This window comes from Leucopleurus acutus, assembly GCF_964270905.1.
Source record: "Leucopleurus acutus genome assembly, chromosome: 21".
NCBI classification, from domain to species: Eukaryota; Metazoa; Chordata; class Mammalia; order Artiodactyla; family Delphinidae; genus Leucopleurus; species Leucopleurus acutus.
In genome coordinates this window covers 13,849,339-13,874,225 of record NC_139163.1, presented here as the reverse complement: position 1 = coordinate 13,874,225, position 24,887 = coordinate 13,849,339, and the positions used below count along the sequence as shown (strand labels likewise).

At 40.2% G+C, this 24,887-nt stretch overlaps 1 protein-coding gene across 17 annotated transcripts in view; it reads left to right on the top strand.

The window, feature by feature from the left end:
- Positions 1–24,887, top strand: part of SORBS2 (sorbin and SH3 domain containing 2) — a 206,865-nt gene that overhangs the window by 69,403 nt on the left and 112,575 nt on the right. For 2 of the 17 annotated variants that reach the window (XM_082863979.1, XM_082863977.1), the window contains exon 4: positions 11,948–12,006. The exons of the other annotated variants lie outside the window; for them this stretch is intronic. The gene's annotated coding sequence lies outside the window, so the exon portion shown is untranslated. The remainder of the gene's footprint in view (positions 1–11,947; positions 12,007–24,887) is intronic. 17 annotated transcript variants of the gene reach the window in all.

Below are 24,887 nucleotides of genomic sequence, written 5' to 3'. Positions count from 1 at the left end.
CTAAAACTCCTCCCATCTTGCTCTTCTCAGTTACAGCCACGCCCATGTGGTCCCTACTCGTTATAGTGATTGGATGTCTCTTGCTCACTGACACTTCATGGAGCACAGGGAATGCTCTGATCGCCACAGGCATCCCTGATGGCAGGACTTCTAAGGCCCTCCAAGCCACCTACTTACGTTGAATTTTCCCTGGTGCAACTGGGCTCCAATGGTGGACAGGACAGCAAGGCCCCACTTCCGGATGTCCCTGCCTGCCTCTTCAGTCTAGTTAGGTTGCTTCACCTGCCGATGCCCAGGCATGCCGGCTCTCTCTGTTTCTGACACCACCCTGGCCAAATGCTGTCTGGATTTGGTTCTACCATATGGTGTTCATCTAACTCATCATGGAGGAATCTACCCAAATCTATCCCCTGAAAAGGGCGAACTTAAGTAGTTCCTTTACCCCTTTCTGACAAATTGTTGCAGCCTTGAATTGCAAAAGAAGAGATGCCTAAAGGATATATCCTAGGCTCTGTATTTGTTTCCTAGGGCTGCCATAACAAAGTGCAACAAACTGAGTGGCTTAACACTAAAGAAATACCTTGTCTCACAGTTTTGAAGGCTAGAAGTCCAAAATCAAGGTGTCAGTGGGGTCGTACTGCCCCTAAAGGCTCTAGGGAAGAGCGCTTCGTGACCTTTTCCTTGCTGCTGGTGGTTGCCAGAAACCCTTGGCATCCCTTGGCCGATGGCAGCATCATTCCCATCTCTGCTTTTATTGTCACACAGTGGCGTTCCTTTTTCTCGTGTGTCTGTCTCTCTCCAGATCTCTCTCTCCTTAAAAGGACACCAGTAATTTCATTTAGGGCCCACCCTAATCCTCTCTGACCACATCCTAACATGATTACATCTGCAAAGACCCTATTTCCAGACGAGGTCTCTTTCATCGGTACCAGGAGTAGGACTTCAACATACTGTTTTGGAGACGCAGTTCACCGTACAATCGCCACTCCTGGGCACTGGGTCTCCGAGCAAGAAGCAGCTCCTAAGTGTATCGCAAGCTCAAAACACACCCCTCAGTCCCCAGACTCAGCACTCACCCTCTCCCACATCCTTGCAACTGACCTGCTCTGTGGGGTCCACGCACGGCTGTGGCCTAATGTCTCACTGGCAGGACGGGCCCACCTGGTCCAGGCTATTTCTGAGTGAGGTCAGAGCCCGGAGGACTAACCACCCCTCACTATCACTCATGCACTTTGGTCTACTTTGAACTTTAAGCCCGAAACTTACTTTTTTCTAAGTACTATGATCATCCTTGGAATAGATCATTCTTTTTTCACATTCTTTCTGTCACACTTAGACGCCCTTCCAATCCACACACAATATTGAGATTTTCTTCCAAGGGAATGAGTTTTCCTAAAACTTCATGGGTCCCCTTGATTGTTCTGAATTTGGAGAGCTGCAGAACACCCTGGAGTTACTTATTCCTATGCAGACAACTTATAAGACCACCAATCTCCACTGAACTTTCCATTTTCTACTCCTATATTACTTTTAAAAGGAAAATGTTGACTTCCTCAACTATAAATCGGGTTTTAAATGTGCATATTTTTCAAGAAAGCAGGTCAGATATCAGGGCACAGATATCACACTGTGGGATTTATTATCCATGATCTACAGTAACAATCTGTGTGACACTTTTAGTCCTCCATCTGCACACTGATTTGAAAGCACATCCAGAAACAGACAGAGACAGAGGCAGAATGAGAGAGAGAGAAATTCCACTTTCTAAAAGTCAGTGCTTAGTCATTGCATCAGACTTTGTGTAAAGACAAAGAGAATGGGACTTCCCTGGTGGCACAGTGGTTAAGAATCTGCCTGCCAATGCAGGGGACATGGGTTCAATCCCTGGTCCGGGAAGATCCCACATGCTACGGAGCAACAAAGCCTGCACGCCACAACTATTGAGCCTGCGCTCTAGAGCCCGTGAGCCACAACCACTGAGCCCGCGTGCCACAAGTACTGAAGCCTGTGCGCCTAGAGCCCGTGCTCCACAACAAGAGAAACCACCGCAATGAGAAGCCCACGCACCGCAACGAGGAGTAGCCCCCGCTCACTGCAACTAGAGAAAAGCCCGTGCGCAACAACGAAGACCCAACGCAGCCAAAAATAAATAAATAAATTAATAATTTTAAAAAAAGACAAAGAGAATCCTACTGAAACAGTAAATACCAAGAGGCTTAGTTAGGTATGACAAGGCAAGACATTTTATAAATTTTTCATACATAGGTACAAGCGAAAGTGATTTGTGAGACGGTAATTTTGCATTATGCTATGTTCAAAGACAACTGAAATTCCTCATTTGCGTTAACCATCTGAACTGTTTTCCATTTGGAGGAAAGTTCTATTCTGAGTTCCAGCTCCTCCCATATTAGGTGGGCAGCATTGGAGCCTCTGTATTCGAATCTGTCCAGATGCCACTGTGTATCAAAGTAAGTTTTACATATCCTAGGTGAAGGAAGGATTTAAATTAACCAATGGGACTTGGTTTCTTAAAACAGCCAGTTAAAGAATATGGATACTTGACCATGAGAAAAAGATACAAAATAGTGAGTGGCATGAGTCATTTGTTCCCTAATAGAAGGGAATGACCTGTTTAGTGGTTTTCATAGGAAAAATATCCAGTAAGCAGATAACATCAATTTAAAAAAAATATATCAGTAACAATGGAATTTGGGTAGAACACTGATGTGCAGCTAAGTCAGGATAAAGCCCCTTCCAGGTTTCAAGATGGTTGATATTTGCTCACCTGTTCCAGCAGGAAGGCAGGTGCCTGGAAGCCCGGTTCCAAAGGTGGGACAGCATTTAAAGCCTGGACCTCCTCAAGCCTGTGACTTCTGGGGCAGGGTCCTGAGCTGAGCTATTATTCCTGGGTTCTAGCTGCAAACCGCCTACTGCAAGCTGGGCTGCAGCAGTTCACATGAGGAATCTCTGACTGTCCTTCTTGGAGGAACTTAAAAGGGACTCGCTCAAGGACTGCTTGTCAGAAATGCTGAGTCATCAGTGTTCTATTACAATTCATCACATGCATACATTGCCTTTATTTGTGGAGATTCATAAGAGCTAAAACATGACTTCTTAAAGTTTCTTGGCTGTCCTGACTGTCCCCCTGAGTGGAAGAAGGCATGCTTCACAAAAAAGAAAAAGATGACTTTTACAAAAATTCAACCCACCCGAGAGATGCTGAAATGAACATTTGGAGATATTTTTCTCCTGCTCTTAAAAAAATTTCATAGTAACCTTTTTAAAAAACAAAATTGGAATTACACTGCATTGCTTTGCATCTTCAATTTTACTTCACTGTTTTGAGAATATTGTTCCCATTCATTAAGTATTCTTTGAAAATGTAAATTAATTCGCTGCACAGGGAGTTTACACTAAATAAGTAAATTACAATACAACCCAATGATAAATACTAAAAATTTTCTATCTCTTAATGCTAAAGGAGCCAGAAATTCTGCATTGAGTGTTGGATTTTGCTCATTCCCTCAAAAAAACTGCGTTAAGTTATACCGTACATGAAATGGTACGGGTTTTTTTTTTTTTTCCTACAAAGTAGATCATGATAATTCTAAAATTGGGCAGAACCACCTGGAATATGAGTCATTAGACTAAGTAAGAAGAAAAAGAGAAAGAGCAATAAAGTGTCTTCCCAGGAAACTGAAGATCTGCATTATTCCTTGTATTTCACAGGCTGGAAATGTGCAATCTGGGCAAACGTTAGATCAGATGATTCTCCAGAATTAGCTGACCCTGTGTATCTGTGATCCACTTGCCTACAGAACTGCGGCCATCATTTGACCTGAGGGTGAGGGGTGTTCTCTCCGAAGCAGTTTAACATAAGGACAAGGCACACAGAGAAAGCACTAAGCATCTAGCTCTGCTCTTTACTTAGAGAAAATGCAGAAGGAAATCCTGTCTCTAGCCCCTTAGAGGACAGTCCTCTGAAAGAGTAGAGATTTGCTTGGCTGGCTCGGAGAGAGCTGGGTAGAAAGTCAATGAAACATCTAGAGTCCTTTTGTTTTTCAAGTATACAGACTTTAAAGTGTTAGCAGCTTTATCCTGAGTGTACTTGTTTAATACTGGTAGAACTTATACTTTACCACATAAGAAAATAAAGGAGAACAGGAAATAAAGAAGCAGTTTCTATGAGTCGGAGATAAGGCCTTGATGTACGAGATAAGCAATTCCCAGTCACAGAATTCTTATCATATTCTCTACCCTGCGCTCAACACTTTCCATATATTATCTAATTCTCACACAGTCAGTGGTAAATAGATATCATCATTGTATTCCGCAGCTGAGGAAGGAAAGACTGGGGGGCTGACTTCATCTACTGTCCCACTTAGTCCCTCAGAAAACATGCATTTAGCTCCTAATGTGTAGCCACCATGGTGTGAATGCGGGGGAACGTGGCCGGGAACACAGCCATCCCCTCTGCCTCCTTCCCGAGCGGCCAGGGATTTGCATCTGTCTGTCCGTCTCCAAGGCACTGAACCCAACACTAATAGTCCTGTTTAATAGAGAGACTCGTGCAGTCTCACAGGAGACCAGTAAGTAGCACTGTATGTTTATTTATTTTCTTCCTGATTTGAGAATCACCATGATTAACCTTAGAACTTGGAATGAAAATAACCGGTGATACTGTGTATCATTCTGTGATGACGAGATGAAGACAGGATTCATTTGGTTATAACCAGATTTAGAAATAAAGCCCTGTAGTTTTGCTGCTTCACCAAAAAGTCTTATCAACCACCACGGAAGAGACAAGAATGCTTACACTAAAAGAAATATCACCAGTATTTACCTAGAACACAAGATTCATCCCGATGACCAGAATTAGACAGAATGGCAAAGTCAGAACCTTAGCAAAATATTTTCAAGTGATCCCCATCCACAAATACAGTTTTATTTGGCAAGCCAAGGGCTTTCACCACAGCAGGTGAAAACGTTTGCCTAGGTGACAGATGGTAGAGCCAGGCAATCATCAATTCGTGGCCACATTTTTCCATATACCATGCAATGGGCTTTTTTAGGGAACGCAGGCACTGGCACTATGGTAGATCTTCTGGTCCCCATAATGGAAGACAGAACCTTATCTGAGTCCTATTCTTGGGCTGGTTGGATAAACCCACAGACCCAAAATACAAACACTTTGTTTTTGGAATAAAAATCTTTTTTTGAACTTTCTAAAAATGTCCACAGTATTCTCCATAGGTTTACTAAAACTCAGATTAATTTTAAGGCATTGACCATGTATATTTCAAGTGTTTTTTTTTTAACATCAGACCCCTTGTCAAGGATTGTACCACCAGGGTGTGTTTAATCTTAAAAGTAAATCGTATTTCTGTGAGTTAGTCATCAAAGAAAGCATAAAACCTGTCTGGAGCAGATTCAGGGTCAAACATTAATCAGTAATTCAAAACAGTGATTGAGGTGATTTTATTTGGGTTTAATTATTTTTCCTGAACAAGCTATTCCTCTTACTTTATCTTAAAATGTATAGCAAACCTGGTTTTATCAAAACAAAATATGCCTAATCATGGGACATTAATTGGAAATCAAGTTTTATCGTTGCATAATGGTTTAATAACCTTGATAAATAAGGCTTGTGTCCTAATGAACACATTTGGTTAAAGAAGCTTATTGAAATGAAATGAATCTCTTCAGGCATTTCTTTCTTAATGTAGGTATGATCTCATAAAAGGCTTAATTTGGTAATCTGGTAACAAAAATCATTAATTTTTCACTAACTTTGAAAAAAATCAAAAGTATTGAAATAAATAAAATTGACTCATTTAAATGCCAAGAGTATAATAAAAGCTAATTACTGAATTTATTAAAATCCTCCTAACTTCCTCTTGTATGTGAGTATTGTTACTTTGATAGTAAGTCATTAACACAATATGGTGACTCCGACACACCTATTTAGCTAGCCATAATTGTGTAATCGAGAGCACCGAAGTAAAAGCACCACTGATGCAAACTGAGGACATTCCTTAATAATCTGTCGACTTTTCAGAGGGGAAGAGAATTTGCTTTGATGAAGCTGTTTATATCACATCAGTGTTGACTGAAGTGAGTGACTCATTTAGTAACCATGGAAATAACGCCGAGGAGTATGAAGGGGGGAACAAGTGTGCAGGCTTCCAGATGCTGCTGCTTTTGTGGCAGCATCTGTTCAGGGATCCAAATCTGATTAGAAACACATTTAATGTCTCAAAAAACCAAACTCATTTGGTTTTGCTTTCCCTTCACACTTTTGTTGTTTCTCTAGAATAGCCCCAAGTAATTATAAAACAAGGCAACCCAATACTTCACTCACAGGACCCTATGTTCTTTCCAGAAATGAGTCTCATATTTAAAGATGTGTGTCCAAATGTGCTAAAAACAGACCTCCTCCCAGACACATTTTTACTACTTCTATTTCTGAAATCCCTGGTCAATCTCCAGGCTCCCATACTATATTTATCTTTATGTTTGTGTCTTTCTATAATATTTATCTTGCATCTGTTTCCGTGATTTTCTAATATATTAATACATATATACTTGTAGGACAAACAGACAAGAAAAGAACATCAAGAAAATAGGCAATCAATCTCCTTATTCACTCAACCTAAGTCAAGTTATATGTGTATATACATCTCTCCATACTTATGTCTCCACATGGTTTCCAAAACTATAATCTGTTTAGCTTAAGTAGCACAGAGTTCCTATCAAGTAAGCTTTGTTAGATTAAGTATCTTTGGGGATAGATCTTTTAAAGATGATCCATGAAAACTTTGGGTTTTTTTCTATTTAAAATAAAATTCTACTAATACGTTCCTTTGATATTCAACCAGTATTAACTGAAAGTCTACTATGTATAAGGCACAATGAAGAACACGAAAGTGAATAAAGCATGGTCCTTGCCCTCAAGAAAACATAAACACAAATAACAGAAAGTAAGCCAAGATAAAGTGGTGAAGACAAGGAATTATATTCACTTAAATGAAAGCAGGCAATTTATGTTATATATACAGCAGGCAACTTTGACGTGGACCTCCAAGAATGGGTGTGATTTTAAGAGTGATCAGGAGTAATCCCAATGGAGGAAACAAATAAAAGATATGACTCAAAATCATATCTGCCTCACCACACCAGTCATGCGTTCCTGGGAGACAGAGACTGGTTTTGATGATCTGGGCACCCCTGAGACCCAGAACTATGTCAGACACATGGTAAGGCGCCCAGTTAAAATGTGCCGATTTAACTCGAAGGCTGAAACATAAAATGTGCATAAAAATGAGCAGCAAAAAGTCCAGTTTGGCTAAAGAACAGAATATGAGAAGGGAAATGGAATATAGCATCTTGAAAATTATGATGGGAACATATTGTGCTGGGCTTGATTTGGAATGTATAAATAGATAATGTGAAGTCACTGGTCCTTTTCAAAAGATTAACCTTGCAACAGTTGCACCATCAAATCGAGAAAGAGAGAGAGACGGAAAGAGGGATTGAGAGAGATGAGAGGGAAGACTAGAGACAGGAAAACCAATCAAAAGATTAAGATGGGGCTTCCCTGGTGGCGCAGTGGTTGAGAGTCTGCCTGCTGATGCAGGGGACGCAGGTTCGTGCCCCGGTCCGGGAAGATCCCACATGCCGCAGAGTGGCTGGGCCCGTGAGCCATGGCCGCTGAGCCTGCGCATCCGGAGGCTGTGCTCCGCAACGGGAGAGGCCACAGCAGTGAGAAGCCACCCCCCCCCCAAAAAAAGATTAAGATGATAATTTGTTTGATAAAATGGAATTAAAATGAGATGATGACCCTGAAATTAACAGTAGTAGTTACAAGAACTCTATGAACAATAGCAAAAAGTGATAAATACAACAATAGCTAATATTTAATGATCAGTGCTATACCCAGGCACAGAGTCAGAATTTCTATTAATCTACCTTTTGGGACTCTTACTATAAAGTTGTAATTCACAAGTTTATAGGTGAGGACATTGAGACTTGGAGAGATTAAGTAACTCCCTCATAGGAGCTCTTCTAGAAACTGTATTAGGATGTCACATTTTGTCTCATCCTCTGGAATAGAATTCTATGTGGTAGGTGTCAGAAACCTACATTTAGAAGCTTTATCAAATGAAGCTTCTCTTTTGAATACAAATAATTAGCTAGAGTAGGCAGCACCAGTGGTAATAATTCCAAACTAGAATCTCTGCAGCATGGGGCTTTTTACAGGATAATTCCCACCCCTTTGTAACTAGGGGATGAGAGCAGGCTGTGATGGTTGATAGCTATTGACCCACAGAAGGCTGAAGTTCACTGTAAATATTAACAGGAGAAATGCTCGAAAATAGATGTCTAAATCTTTTTATGGAACTAGTCAAAGATTTACTGTAATTGTTTTTTTTTTTAAAAAAAAGCCCTCCATTAAAATATAAACTGGCAACACAATGTTATATGTGATTCACTTTTTTAAAAAATGTACTAAGCATGTAAGGTGTGCAAGGTGCTGAACTAGCTGGAATGTGAGATAAACGGTGAAAAGAAATTAGCCTTAGTCTCACATGTATCACAGTGAGAGAAACAGACAGACGTGAAATAGATAAGTATTCTAGTATTGCCAAAGGAGAGTGTTTTGAGAACATAGAAAGAATAATGACAGTCAATGCATCAGGCATATGAACAAGCCAGTTTTAGAGTCTCTTTCTGTGTTTGAGGTTATGAGGAATACACGCATGATTTCAGAGACTATTTTTGCCTGGGGGAAAATAAATTGTATGTTACAGGATTTGAACAGATTAAAAACATTTTAAAAAGCACAGAAAGAAAGAGTAATTAATTAGGGAAAGGGAAGCCTTTAAGAATGGGTGGGATTTAGGGAAACCAAAAGGTTAAGGAAATTCTATACCCAGATTGGGAAAACAGCATGACCATCCATGGTGGCTTTGAGGAAGAGCAGGTAGACACGGCTGAAATGAGGGGCATGGTGGAAGATAAGATTGGAAAAGAAGGATGGCGTCAGATCAGGGGATGGCCATACAGTCACACTAAATTGTTAGAAGTTGACCTTGGACAACAGAGAGCCCTGAGAAGTTTTGGAAGGAGTGACATAATTGGGCTAGGTTTTAGGAAGAGACCTCTGGCAACAGTGTAAATGATGGTGAGGGGAAGTAGGAGAGTTAGGTTAGGTACTTCTACCTGAGATCTCAGAGACAAAGTATGGATCTGATCATCGGATGTTGCATTAGGAAACTGTTAGGTCAATTCTGCAAATACCACAGCACTCCAGAAAATATTTGCTGTTGAAGGATAACTAGCTCCTTCTGGTAGCTATGAAGACCATTAACTAGCTGCTCACTCCTTTGTCTTCTTTCACTCTCTGTGCATAAAAATACTCCCAAGTAATCAATAAAAACACATCAAAGTGGTCCCAGCACAGCTTAAGATCTAAATTTATGGTGTCTTTTTTCTTTTCTTAAAACACCCAAGCATCCTCAAAAAAAGCCAAAGATGCTATATGTAAGTCAAGAAGCCCAAGATCTTTTTTTTTTCCTCCCAAGATTTTCTTAATACTAAGCTTCTTGGATTGTTAACTTTACTTGAAAGTTGAAACAATGAAAGGTAATTTATACCCCCGAAACAGCTTCCTGCTGTCCACTTGTAAAGAAATTGGCCTTCAGAATAGAGGAGTGAAATTACCTGGAGTATTCAATTAATTGGCTAACACAGAAATGCTTTTAAAAACACTGAAAATTGTTATTTCCTGGGTATCTGCCCTTTGTGTACATGGCACGCCAAGAGAAGTTTAAAGTAAGTAAAGTGATTAAAAATATGAGGCTAGGGGGCTTCCCTGGTGGCGCAGTGGTTGAGGGTCCACCTGCCGATGCAGGGGACACGGGTTCGTGCCCCGGTTCGGGAAGATCCCACATGCCGTGGAGCGGCTGGGCCTGTGAGCCATGGCCGCTGAGCCTGCGCGTCCAGAGCCTGTGCTCCGCAATGGGAGAGGCCACGGCACTGGGAGGCCCGCGTACCGCAAAAAATAAATAAATAAATAAAATGAGGCTGCAGTGCACCTCTAGTCTATGGATTAATATACTGCCACTTTCTCCTCGCTCCTTATAAACCCAGGACCTTTACATCACAGAAGCAAGGTTCACGTCCTGCTCTGTGACTGTGAACTCTGTTTCTTCCTCAGCTCTACAGAGATCACTGAACTAGAAAGATGCATGCTTCAAAAGGAAGCACTACAGAACTCCCCAAAGCTGTAGAATTTCCAGTGTGAATAAGACACAATTCCCACCTCGAGCCTCCAGATTCTGTACGCCTGAACAAACACCGGAAATTATTCTAAGGAAATTAATGGAATAAGACTTGGTAGTTCTTAAGGCAAATCAGCATCTCTGCTGCTTCTGGGTATTTGAACACACTTATACTGGTGCACTGGATCTTTTTTTTCCTCCTAGCTTCCCGTAAAGCTTCATAATTATTTTCTCACCATCCTCGTAGAAACAGATTGCTCTGTTAACATCTATCACCTAGGTTTAAGATTATTAGATCATACCCAACATCTATTACCTAGGTTTAAGACTATTAGAACATACGCAACATCTATTACCTAGGTTTAAGATTATTAGAACATACCCTGTTCTATGTGATCTGTAATTCAAACTAAATTGGTCTTATTCTCCAAAAACATAAGATTGTTTTCAAAGTTCTTAAGGGAGATAGAGCAAAAGAATCCTTTTCTTCATGTTTTCAGTGAAGTTGCTGCTACGCTCCAGCAAGAAGGCATCTGTGTTATTTCAGGTGCTTACCTTTATTGCCAAAGTTGTGCCCCAAATACAATATACCTTTAAGTGGCTCTGGGATTGATTAATTTCTCAGATATTTTCCTTCTTCCCTCCATGGTGATGTGAAATTCAGCTCTGGCCCACTTCAGCTATTACACAAAATAACATTATACTTAGTCTTACAAAACTGGCTCTTTTTCTGGCACTTTGGGTGCCCATTTTGGGTAGAGTTTTGGGTAACAGTAAAGGAGGGTTAAGAAAAGCTCAGGTGTTTCTGGTGAGTAGACACTTAATATCAAGTATTCTCAATGCTTCAGCCATTAGTTAAAGGAAAAAGGAGATGAAGTTCTTAGGCCCAACACAGGGATGAAGGAATAGGACCTCTCTGCTCTCTTTCAAGTCCTACTCTTTCAACAGCTTTCTCAAAATTCTGTCCCAGAATAACTTATGATCTATGCCTGATTATTTTTTATCACCAATCACATGCCACAAACAGACTAATTGTAAAGCACAATTCTGCCAAGGCTGAAGTGATATTCAGGATTTCCACACCTCTAAAGATATCCAGAAAGGCAACATAGCTGCTTCATGCTAAACTCAATTAGAATAAGTTCCAGAAACACTTTTCCAAATAATACCACTTTCTAATTAAATAACTGTGTGAATAATAATAGTTTAAAATAAATCTAATTGTTCATAGCTGATTAGGATATAAGAAGCATTTTGAGATCCAAAGAATTAGGAACTCTCCTATGTCATTAAACTTCCATGGATGTTTTTCATTTAATAGAAAACAAAACTTGGGGGCTTCCCTGGTGGCGCAGTGGTTGAGAGTCCGCCTGCCGATGCAGGGGACACGGGTTCGTGCCCTGGTCCGGGAAGATCCCACATGCCACGGAGCGGCTGGGCCCGTGAGCCATGGCCGCTGAGCCTGCGCGTCCGGAGCCTGTGCTCCGCAACGGGAGAGGCCACAACAGTGAGAGGCCCGCGTACCGCGAAAAAAACCCAACAACAACGACAAAAAAACCTCAAAAAGTAACACATTCTTCCCTGACAACACGGTCATAGCTGTTTCATCACCCTGTCTAGGGCCAGTGACAAAACATGATCTCCTTTCTATTTATCTTTTGCAGATTATTCTGAAGTACGATTTGTTCTAACAGCTGTTACAGAACTCATGAACTTTTGACAGGTATCAACGGCGCCCATTTATATAATTATGTGGGACTTTAATTATTGTTTTGGCTAAAATCCAAACAACTTCTCGTTTTTCTCCCTTACTACATTCTACTACCATTAAGAAAGCTGTTTTGGAGAAAAATTATAATCTCGCATGATAGTTTTCTTTAAATTATTTGGAAGTTGAGCAACATAGGAATAAAAGTCCATAATTTCTAAGAGGAAGACCTCAGTTCTCTGGAACAGGGCTTTTCCTTAGGTGATTGGTTTAGTCTCCTAAAAAAGTTCTTGTTTTCCTCATTTTTTTCAGTGCATGTCAATACAGAAACCATTTTTCTCTCCAGAAAGATTTAGGTATTTTTTTCTTCTACTTTATGGTAAAGTACTTGGCTTATTTGAAACTGTGGTCTCGGGTTCATCTTCTGGTTATACCCCCCAAAATTCTTTCTCCATAATTGTTTGGTTCTCAACCCTGTTTGCATTTCACATCTGGATCAAAATTCCAATTAAAAGTGACAAAACAGGGACGAGGGCAAGACTTTCACTGGTTGCTCCAGAAAGTTTGCTTACATAAGCTTCAAAGAGCTGCTACTTGTTGTTATCCTTTGAGAAAGTTAGGGCACCAATTCAATTACCGTGGTGATTTTTGTCTACAAATAGATTATAGATCAAACATTTCTATCATACTTGAAAGAGTGTAGGGTGGGGCTGGAGGGAGGAGAAGGAATTAGGAAGTTAGTTTTCTTTGTAGCTGATTTTTTGTTCACAGTGTACATTGTCCTAGATTGTCTCACTTTAGCCTCTGACCAACCCCATGAGGGAGACAGACCAGGAACTCTAGAATCATCCCCACAGCAAAGGTAATGCCTTTCTTGGCTGAGAAATGTTTCTGAAAAAATTTTCCAAATGTCTAGAAACTTTCACTTTGTCCCTGTTCCTGCACTGCAAAGACAGAATACACTGTATACACAATGCAGTACACACAAGGTAAAATACAACTTGATTCATTATTTGGTTGTAGCAATCTTCTCACTTGTAAAGCATGTTTACATTATATGTGAATAATCAGAATCTACTGTTATAATATCAACTCAGGAAAAAGGAAGAATTCAGGAAAAAATAAGGAATTTAAGACATTTTTAGAACTTATTTTCTAAACCTCAGGATAAATCATTTTTTTTCCCCTGAAGACATTCCATGGATATTTTGCCTTTTATGGTTTTTGCCCTCTTAATCTTTAAATAATTTTTACTGGAAATGATCAATAAAGGAATAAATAATGGGCTTGAAGTGCTTTATACTTAAAGGCTTTATGGATTTAAGAATTCCATCTTATTTAATATATCATACTACCGTTTGTTGTGCCTAGGGCTGTTTCTTGAGGTATTGAATCACTTCAAACTCCACTGAAATTCTTCTTTGAATGTGTTATCACTAGTGATTAATAATATCTGTCTGGAAACTTAGAAATTAAATTTTATATTTAATTTAGGCACTTGTTTTAAAATTGTTCATTTCAGGAATTCAATTAATGCATAGTAATGTTAAAAATTAATACAGCTCTGTGCATGTCTTTGGACTATTTCCTCAAACAAAGGCTCACTCCGAACTTTTTATGTACAGAACATTGTGTTTAGACATGGGATAGTAAACATTGGAACATGGAATGTAGGTCTTGGCCTGAAGGAATCTATAGTCCAATAGAGATGATAAGACATTCAAGTAAGAGTGGGAGGAAAAACGGAAGGAAGGCAAGAAGGAAGGAAGGAAATAAGATCTTTGAAACAGATGCAGGGGTTATAGTGCCACCAGGAATATATTTGCTAGCCAACATTTCACTCAATCTGTGACGATTAGAAGGAAAATAAAATTTACTATAAAACTGGAGACGTTCTCCTTATAACTATGCATGAATATAAATTGAAGGAGAAGTTATGCTTAGCTGGATTCCAACCATGGTAGTCCACTCATTGGGATAAAAGCTCAGTGCTGTTAAAGATACAAAATAACAGAGGCTTAAATAAGGGAGATGTTCATTGCCCAGTCGTATGAAAGCGCAGATTGGTATTGCTGTAATTACCAGGGGCCCAGTCTCCTTCCTCCACACTCAACATACGGCTTCCCTTTTATGGTCAAGATGGCTGCTGCAGGTCTGCATTCCAGCCAGCAGAGAGGAAACAAAGGGAAAGCAGAAGGCACCCCCTTCCCTGTAAGAACCTGGCCCCTTGGCGGGTGCACACATAATTCTTTTCACACTCACCAGCCAAACTTTAATCACAAAGGAAGGAAAGCTGAGAAACGTAGTCTTGGAGAGAGTGGGCGTGAGAGGGCAGCTAGGTATCTCTGCCATGGCTAGTAACCGTGCTACAGTCTCCTACCGAACCCCATTACTATGGATGAGAAAAGTGATCTTTTTCTTTTTTGGCCACATATTACTAGAGCTTTCATTTTCAGAAACAGATAAGAAATGCATCCTGGATGATTTCAGCAATCAAAGGAGGATTTCTCACTTCGTCAAGTGCTACCCTCTTGCAGCTGAAAGCTAACACCTTATGCTAAGCTAGTTAGAGCCAAATACAATTAATTAGATTAAGCTTGTCACTAAAATATCAAGACAAATGTTCTTGAAACATGGCACTTTCTCCCTTTGCCTTTTTTTCCCCCCTTGTCTGGTTTATTTACAATAAAAGTAGGTTGAGGGATGGAGTTGCAGAAAGTGATCCTTATAACTGTTACTCTATACATCACATAACTGATAACCAAATGCTGGAGGGAAAATCGTATCTGAATTGTGTTAGCATAGACTGCCCAGCCTGGATCACATTTAATAATTAATTACGGTGTGTGGTTCATGCTGGTTTGAGAGCCTTTATAAAAATACTACGGGCAAGTCTGTATACGTCATTCTCTAAGGAGCTTTCTCGATTTAGTACCAGAGCTGTGACTTGCACCTGCTGCTTCTCCAAATCAGAAAAGACTGAATTTTCCTTTTCTTCCTTCCTTCCTCCCTCTCTTCTTTCCTTCCTTCCTTCCTTCCTTCTTTCCTCCCTCCCTCCCTCCCTCCCTTCCTCCTTTTCTTTTTCTTTGTCACCTCTCTCTAAGAAAATGATTTGCCAGAGTAGTTTTTAAAATGCACTGTTTAAGAACTCTATGACACACCCTTATTTATGCAATGGACAACAGACAAGCTGATTTTTGGAAAACCAGTTCTCTTTTAGAGTCATTGGGCAAACTCGCTATTTAATGGAATTTGATAATACATTTGTAGAGAGTATGACTCATCTGTAGAGCAAAAATAAATCATCTAACAGTTCCTGATTTCAAACTCTGCATTTCCACATGGGCAGGTTTGCTTAGAACTAACCTGCAAAGGAAATTGTAGCACAGGACTGCTCTTCCAAAGAGGAATCAGAAAATTACGAATTGTGGAGATCAAGGAAACATCGTCTAGAAGTCCAACTCTCTCATTTGCAAATGAGGACACACGGAAGTCCACAAAGGTAGAAAGATCCCACCCAGTTAGCAAACAGAACCTGGATCCCAGGTTCTCCCAAATCCCAGAAAAGTGCACTGTCTGTTGCTTAACACTCGGGACCACATGACTTTTAAGTGGAATAAACATAGATGTCCTTGTGCACAGAATCTGATTAATATGTAGCTAATCTTAGGTAGCCTGGAGCACATATATACCAAATTCGTAACCGTCACTGAGAGTAAGGTGATAGTCAAAAGCTACCAAGACAGGATATTTAAGTAAACCTCAGCTTTCTCTTTGCTTCCTTGAGCTTTTCCTACTTTGGCAAGTCTGCTCTTTTTATCTAAATGTGTGGCTTTCCAACCTTTTGAAGTTTCATATACCTGATCCTCTAACTCTTGGGTGGTGATGAGCTGTATTCTGGGAGCAATAAAATAATGCTCATAATCATAGTGAAAATGAAAATGATAGCTTATATTCCCTTAATCATTTTTAGTGCCAGGGACTTTCCTAAGCATATTATTTTCTAAGTATATTACATATATTATTTCATTCCATCCTCACACTAATCCTGTGAGGTATGTACTGTTATTTCCCCAATCGTATAGTTGTGGAAACTGAGGCACAGAGCATGTAAGTAATTCACCCCAAGTCCCCCAGCTAGTAAGTCGTAAGAGTTATTGTTTACACCCAAGTTGTCAGTTTCAGTCACTACAACATGTTAGCTCTCATAGAAAAAGAATTCTATAGCTCACAGTATGTACAGCTGTACATATACAGTATGTACAGAAGATGGTATGGCATAACGAAATGAGCCTTAGTCTTGGGGCCAGAAGGGTTACAGTCTTTTCTTTTACTTCAATCCAGAGGATTGAGCTAATTATCCTCTTCAGTGCGTGGACCCATATCTCTTTTGACCCATGCTAGGCTCCTACATGTACGTGTAAGCACTTCTTTTAAGCCATAAGCCACCCACTGTATCTATGCATGATACTAGTATACTATTTTTGAAGAAATTACTAAAAATTATGATTCCATTTGATTAAACAAATAATATGTATTAAACACTGGTAACATGCCAACCACATTGGCATGTGGAGAAATACTGACCCTGCTCAGATAACAATTCTTAAAATTCTACTACATTTATCTTCGTGGCTCCCTTAATCTCCTCCCTTCATGCAAAACGGCCCAGGATTCAATACTTCACTGCAAGTAACAGGAAAAAATGATTCTTAAGCAATCACTGCCTTTTTTTTTTTTTTTTTAAACTTCTGGCATTCTGACAGTGGGGCGGTTATGCCCTATAATCAAAGGAAAACATAAACCGGTCATCTCCTAGCAACGCACTGAAGATTACTCCCAGGGAATAATTTGTGTGGCTGAGTCTGAGCACATGGAACTTTGAACTTTGAAGCCAGCAGAGCTCCTGCTCTGGCCATTAACTCTTTTCAGTACCCTGCAGATACAGTGAACCCGTTTTTGATGACATTGCGGGAAGAACAGGCACCAAAATGTCCCAAGCAGGGGCAGTTCTATGTAAAAGGAACTGAAGAGTTTTATAATCTTTTTCGTTGTCTTTAAAAATCTAATTGCAGTGCAGTGTCACTAGTCATCAAGATCATTTTGCTGCTCTGCGGTTCCCCTTTGCCGAAGCCTGTTCCCTGCCTCTCTCATATAAAGGGACATCTGTCGCCTAGGGTTGGACAGCGTCACGGCATCCTTGCCTTCCCTGATGTTTCCTCCCAGTGGGCTTCCTTCTCTGCCGGCATGGTCTGGTGTGCTGATGAGACCAGTCAGTCAAAATCGGCTCCTTGTCCATCTGACGAAGCCACTGCTCTAGGATCCTTCACGTGCCAGATGAAGGTATAGTCAGAGCAGGTTTTATTCGGCCATCTGTGCACTAAAGAAGCAAGTGTGACGCTAGGAGAATTCATGTCATCTCATCAATCCAGGAGTTAATACACTCCTTAAAAATGTTTAGTTTATAAAAAGAGAAAACCCTACTAGAGAATTCATTTGAATGAATGACCGTGGCAAGAAAGGGACCCATATCTGAAATGAGTCAGCCACTAGTCATAAGAATCAACATCAAAGAAACATTCACTTTTAACAGGGATGCAAGTAACATTTTTGGCTTGATGTGCCAGATTGATCCACTTTCAAATGCTTTATGTATATTAATCATGGGATCTTTAACAACGCTAGGAGGTTGGCACCATTGTTATTCCTACTTACAGAGTGGAAAACTCAGGTTCAGAGAGAGGATAAGTAGGTTGCCAGAAGGTATCCACGGGGATATGGTAGAATGGGCTTTTAACCCAGTTGGCTTGGCCCCAAAGTCCTGATCACCGCACTAGCCCCCCCGCCCCCCCAGCAGCAGGCATTATCCTGCACCGACCCCAGCTCTCTGTCTGGAAACTGAGGGCAGAAGGTAATGATGCTACAGTTCTTGAAAATGCTCATAATTCAGATCGTAAATATTAGTTCTGAAATACTTTTTCTATGAAATCCTCTGATACAGAAATTATGTCTCTTTCTCTCAAGAAAAGGAAGAGGACTGCTTTCTTTTAGGTCTCTTGCTGTGGTTTGTATATGGAAAAGTATTCTTGTTCTGAGCAGACTAAAAGATGTAATCAACTTTAGGTTTTCTCGGTGCCCCCCCCAGCAGAGTTGCATTATAGGACACTGTGCATGAATAGCGTTCTTTTAAAAATATTCTGTTAGATATTCTGAAAACACTTACTGAGAAGTTAGTATTATTATTTATCTTTTGAGCATTTAGTATTTTTCATTTATTATTTATGATCTCTGTCTTTAAGCCATTTATACTCAAGAGAGAAACATGAATGGGGCTGTCACTCATGCATACTTGTGAGGATTCTAATTCCGTCTACATTTTCAGTCTTTATATTTCAAATTATTGAGCCCCAGAAATGTTCTGCTCACTACATAAAACAGTGTTTCATCTACATTTATCAAAAAAAAAAAAAAACCTTTTGAATTGCGAGGAGTGTCTTAATCCTGCTAAGTTAGGACTTAGGGGAAAAGTAGAATTAATTTTACCAGTGCTTTTTCTGATTTTAAAATTTCAGTCCCATTTTTATTCAGCCTTGATTATTCTGGGCTGAATTAAAATGTTTCTTCTTTAATCTGAAAAGCTATTTTATTTTGCTTTACATCTGTCCCTTTGATCATGCTATATGCCTTTTCTTAACTTTGTTATCTCTTTTTAGCATGCAGGAATATTTCTTGGAGAGAAAAGCTATAAAGTGTTGGAGACTAAATTAATATTAAAATAGAATGAATTTTGTTAAGACCCTTTTTGCCTTATTGTCTGGGATAATTTCATTTTACGCCTGTTATGTCAACATAAGTATGAATGACACCCCCTTTTACTCTTAACACTGCTCTCTCTGTTTAGGCAAATTATATAGACATGCTTTCCAAAAGCAGTATAAAGCTAATGATTAGTAAATTTGTTTTTATTTGCAAATGAATTCATGTATATTTACTAGAAAATCTTGATATTTCCTGAAACCTTTCTTGAAAAATGCCACTGTAAAGTAGGTTTGTTTTTTGTTTTGTTTTTGTTTTTTTTTTTTTTTTTTTGCGGTACGCGGGCCTCTCACTGCTGCGGCCTCTCCTGTTGCGGAGCACAGGCTCTGGACGCGCAGGCCCAGCGGCCATGGCTCACGGGCCCAGCCGCTCCGCGGCACGTGGGATCCTCCTGGACGGGGGCACGAACCCGCATCCCCTGCATCGGCAGGCGGACTCTCAACCACTGCGTCACCAGGGAAGCCCCCTGTTTTGTTTTTTTGACAATGATTTACAAGGCTTTAACTTGTGGTCCAAAAACACAATTTCTTATCTTGTCATAGAATCATGTGATCTGAAGTTGACTTAAGTGAAAGTGTAAAATCATTCGAGATACACAGGTAGCAAGATGGTATTACTTATTGCTATTGTAAAACACATCTCTGCGCAAATTTTAGGATACAAGTTCTGTGTGGTAATGAGGTAGAAAAGGACCTAAAGCAAATTTAAGTAAAGATTTAAATAAACATTAAGTTTGTGTAATCTGCCATCATTCTACATGATGCCAGCTCAGTGTATCCATGAAACTCCAGTATAGACCTGGTATGGCCATGCATAGACGGAGTATAGAATCAGAGGGGACCAGCGGAGCTTCGAGGCTCACTGTGAGACATTTGCTCAAAAATATACTACACTCCAGCCTGTTAGCTGCTCCCATTATTCGAGACACTCCTTTGGAAAGAAATTGAAGACAACCTGTTAAAATTTAAATGGGTTATTTTTATAAGGCAAAACCTCACCACTCAGAATCTTAACAAAACTCGATGTTTTGATAATGTAAGCTAAGACATCCTCCATCCAGCCAATTAAATAATGAAGGTTCTTACCACCAAGAAAGTCATTTTTTCATTATACTTAGGATAGGTGATAGCTATCTATCCCATTTACAGAATTGAAAGTTAAGATCACAAGTAGTGGTAGTGATTCTAAATTTCACTGAATTGCAGCGTCAGTGTTGTTTGGAATCAATGCCTGTGATCAGAGTCCAAAGTTGGATGGTGACTGTCTAGTTTCACATGAGAAGACAACAAAGGCAAATCATGTCCATACGGCTCAGTATGAACAGTGTTAATTTGTGCAGTGCTGCAGCATAATGACAGCGGAGCAAGTAGCAAACAATAATGATTATAGTTTCTGTTGATCCAATTCTGAAACACCGACGTTGTCTACTCTTTGACTTTCTCTTGCACTCCGGTCCACAACATCAGTATTTGCTACTGCTGCCTAAGCGGTAACGTTGACTACCTCTTTGCATTTACTAAAGTGGGGAAAAAAGATTGATTTCAAGAATTTGTAATCTCCTCCCTTTTCCCCTAACTACCCTGTGTGGAGCCACAGGATGCCAGTGTGTAGGCGGAACCTCTCTGGAAGCTCCACCCCATGACTGAATTTCCTGCCTCTGAATCACTTTCCCCTGATAAAAGTCCCTGGTCTTCTGAGCTTACGTTCTTAGGGTGGGAAAGAGAAAATAAACAAACATGGAAGATGAGAGATGATAAGAAGTGTTCTGAAGAAAAAAACTTGTAAAGGGTAAAAGAAATATGGAGGAGGGATTTTATAGGGGGTGGTTAGGAAAGATCTCTCTGATAAGGTGCCAATTGAACTTAAACCTGAAGGGCTAAAGGAGTGAGCCGCTGATAAGGAGCGAGTGTTCCAGGCAGAGGCAGAGACCCTGGGACCATTTGAGCTTGGCATGTTCAAGGAGCAGGGAGGAGGTTGGCAAGCCTGGAGCAGAACAAGCAAGGAGGGAGTGGCAGAATGCCGCCTGAGGTCTAGTGAGGGCCCAGGACATGGAGGACCCTGTAGGCTGTGGTAAGAATGGGAGGTGAGAGGCCATGAAGGGTTTCCACCAGGGGACTGAGTGACCGCTCTCAGGTTTTGGAGACATCATTCTGAGCACTTTGGGAACGGCAGGATGCAGGTGATATAAGCAGGTAAAAGGAGACCAATCATAAGCCTACTGAAATAGTTCAGATTTAGACTAAGGTGAAAGGCAGTAGTGGACAAGGTGATGAGGAGTATTTGGATTCTGGATATATTTTGAAGGCAGAGATAGTAGGATCTGCTCATAAATGAGGGTCAGGGATGGAAGGGAAAATATGAGTCAACTGTCATGTCACTGCTGTTGGTCAGAGTAACTGAAATGGTGATGCTGTTTATGGAGAAGTGAAAGGCTGCAGGGGGAGAGGCTGGGTGGTGAGGTGAAATGAAAGGTCAGGTTGATGTGCTTGGTGGACATCCAAGTGGACACGGTCAGTAGGCAGGTGACGTTCCAAGCCTGGCATGCTGAAGACAGGCAGGGGCTTGAGAAGTAAACTTAGGAATCTCCAAATGGTTGTAATTTTAGGTTACATAGTCCCTCTTTCAAACACATTCATATCTTACTCTACCACAGTTCCAAGTATGATTGCCTAAACCCCAACATAAGTTGGGGAATTTTGCTTGGGTTCAGTGTAGGCCCAATTGTGATGAAACAAAAAAATAATACAAAAAGATGATGGAGGTAAAAACACAGACCAAGGGTGGAAGGACACCAGAGATGTGCTTCACCTGCTCTGCCATTTTTGCAGGTGCTTTGACCCTTAGAGCTCACTTGGATGAGATTGTACAGCAAGAGACTGTGTGAATGGAAACACTGGTTACACCTGTAAATTCCTGCAAATTGCTCTAGCTGAACTCGAGAAATGAAATATCTGTAATAAAAGGTTGTCGAGATCTGTTACATAAATCTATCTCTTTGTAGAAGGCATTACATTGGTTTTAAAATAATGCCAAATATCTAATTAGTAGGATCCTTGCTATGTTTGGGATATAGTTATTTGCAATTTACGAATAGAGCTATGACTCAGTTTTGCATCTCTGATGGCCCATGAACGTTTATCCAAAGATCTTGGTTCCTCCCAGCCCCATCAGGCACATGGTCTCTCTGCGTCTCCACTGCCAGTGGACCCGCTTGTTCCCACACAGTGTGGGCAGCAGACTGGTGAGTGCTCACTTTGCCATTAGCATCCCCCGCTAATGTACGACACAAGGTCCATAACTCATAATACAGGGGCTCCCACAGCACAAAAGCAGCTGTATATCTCACACAGAAAACAAAGACAGAAACAAAAACAACTCAAGTGCTGGAAACTAACGACCAAAATACAAATACAGGTATCATGCCATCATGCGGGAGGAACTTAAGTAGTAAATATTGGGCAAAACACATTTAATCCATCTTGACAATTTGAGGGTAAATGTAGATCTAATCGAAAACAAAACTCAGACACACTTAATCGGCAGTAGAAAAATTCCCTTTTGCCTGTTTAATAAAAAAATGATGTAAGTAATAAATTTAAACACTTCATACTTTTTGTCCACTATGTCCATGATGTTATTTTATGTCCCAAGATGAGGAACAATAAAGGCATTCACAGCCAGCAGGCCTCAAGACTGAGGCAGTATTTTGTATCTTCTAGTTTAGACTTTAAGATCTCTGGGCTAGGGGAAGTTTTGTGAAAGCAAAGCTAAAATAATAAAGATGACTTTCAGTCCTGGGAAGAAGAGGCACAGCATGCTAGAGGTAAGGAAAATCAGAGGTCAAATCCACCACCCCCGCCCCTTTTACATATGAGGAAACTGAGGCCAAAAACTCTAAGTGACTTCCTCTCTCCTCTCAAGGAACTTACAACTTGCTGGAAAGGCAATGCATGTAAAAAGTTAAAAAGTTAAATACAATGGCAGTCATATCAGAATGCTGCAAGAGAGTTTATGATTCAGTGTCAGAAGAATGACACATGTGGTGAGCCTTTAGAAGTATGCAAAGATGTGGGTGATTGGGCCAGAGTGGGAGATATGAAGAGCTTGAACCAAACTTTGAAAAGCAAGTGAGCATGCTTTCAATAAAGGAAGACGGGATTTTGAGGTCATCAAAGATATTAAAGGGCGCATGAAGGTTTATGTTAGGGAATAGTAGGTCCATTTTTCTGCCGGGTCACAGGGATATATTCTTTTAAATGTAGGTGTGTGGGTGTGCTATAATTTACTTTTACGCTTATGTTTATTTCATTTTAAAAGTAACAAAAATGCATCACAAACTCTTGGAAAATTGCAGAAGAAGGTCACCAATAATTACCCCTACCCTAATACAAAAGATTAGTCTTTCTTTGAAACCTGCCATTTAGTTTCAGCAAAATGTAAGCTGTTTTATTGTAAATTTAGTTTCCTTTTATTAAAAAAAAAAAAAAGAACCTGAAGAGCTCTTTGGTTCACAAGAAGGACTGAATTGAAATTTTTGATGAACAAAAGAAGAGGAATCCAAGTTTAAGCATAATCGGCTCAGCCTTTTGTATTAAGTATTAATAAATATTGAAAAACCTGCATGGCGAGAAAGAGAAGAAAGGGAGAGGAGAGCCGGGCAGCTGTACACTCTTACACATGTAGAGATAGGTACGGATGTAGCTGAAGTTTGGAAATCCAGAAACAGTGTTCTAATTCAGATTTTAAAAATGAAGATTTTAAAGGTTCAGATATGTAAAAGCAATGATAAAGATAATATTAAACTGTCTTGAAAGTATTTGTTTCTTTGAAAGATGCTTGCTTTTAAAAGATTACTGATTGTGGGACCTTTTCCCTCTTGCCTTAACGATGTGAAGGTTGTCAAAACCACATTTCCTGCTTTTTTCCTGTTTTATTGGCGTGACCAGGAAAGCACTGGGAAAGGAGAGAGATGGAAGCAGGTGTCACAGAGGGTGGAAAGAATGGGTGAGATAATTCCAGGGAGAACTCAAAATAGCTAATTAGTCTTTTGCCAAACGTATATGAAGTAATTTACTTTTTATAAGGTTTGTTCAGTGGAATAAAGTGATTTCATTTTTGAATGTTCCTGTGATTCTAACCAAAATATGACTCATCCATCTGATGGCTCATTCTTCCTCTTGAGACTAAACCTTCAGAATCAGGATGAACAAGGGCTTAATGGAGCCATACACGGTGGCTCTGATGATGGCTTTTGTGCTGCCAAAGGAGTCAAATGCTGTTTGTGCTTCCTGTCTTTGATATTTTATGTGTATTTATGGCAATAGAGTTTCTTGACCAAATTTATTTATTATGGGTTATATTGTGTAGTAACATACGTAAACTTAAGGAGAGACATGCAACCTTCCGTTTGCCAGGATGTCCATACGTTTTTGAAGATGCTGCTTTACTGGTGGGTGAGAGTTTTTGCTCCTAATGTAGGAGTATCTTCTCCTCTAGGAAGTAAGAGTCCAAGTCGTCTCTGCTTTAAGCTCATTATCTGATTCCCTGAGAGCCACCCAGGGTCCAGACTGTGCCCTTAGCACAAAGGCATAGAGGAAGCCTGGGCACCTTAAAGTGATGAAGATGGGCAGGGTGACTGTAAAGATGAGCACCCTGATTGTGATGTAGAGGGATGAAAAGATGTAGAGAGATGTGACAGATGCATCAAAGAACTGCCACCACTGGGTTGGCGGGGCAAGCAATGATACCTTCAGCGTCAAAAACAGGGCTCATCCCATTGAAACAAACCTGCCAAGAGCCTTGTGCCAATGATAAAAGATATTCAAGGAAGTTTACATGAACATGTGTCTTAGAGTAGTTATGATAGGCCTGTGCATTTTCAGTATTGCTCATTACAAGGTATACTATACATTGATCAATCCAAATTATGACAGTCCCACACTCAAATTTTGGTCAATAGCCAAACTATATATTATAAACTGTTGTAATCCTAAAGCTTCTTAGATCTAAGAAAGACACTACAGCGCAGTGTTTAAGAACACAAACTGAAGCCAAGCTGCCTAGGTTCCCAAGCTTGACTC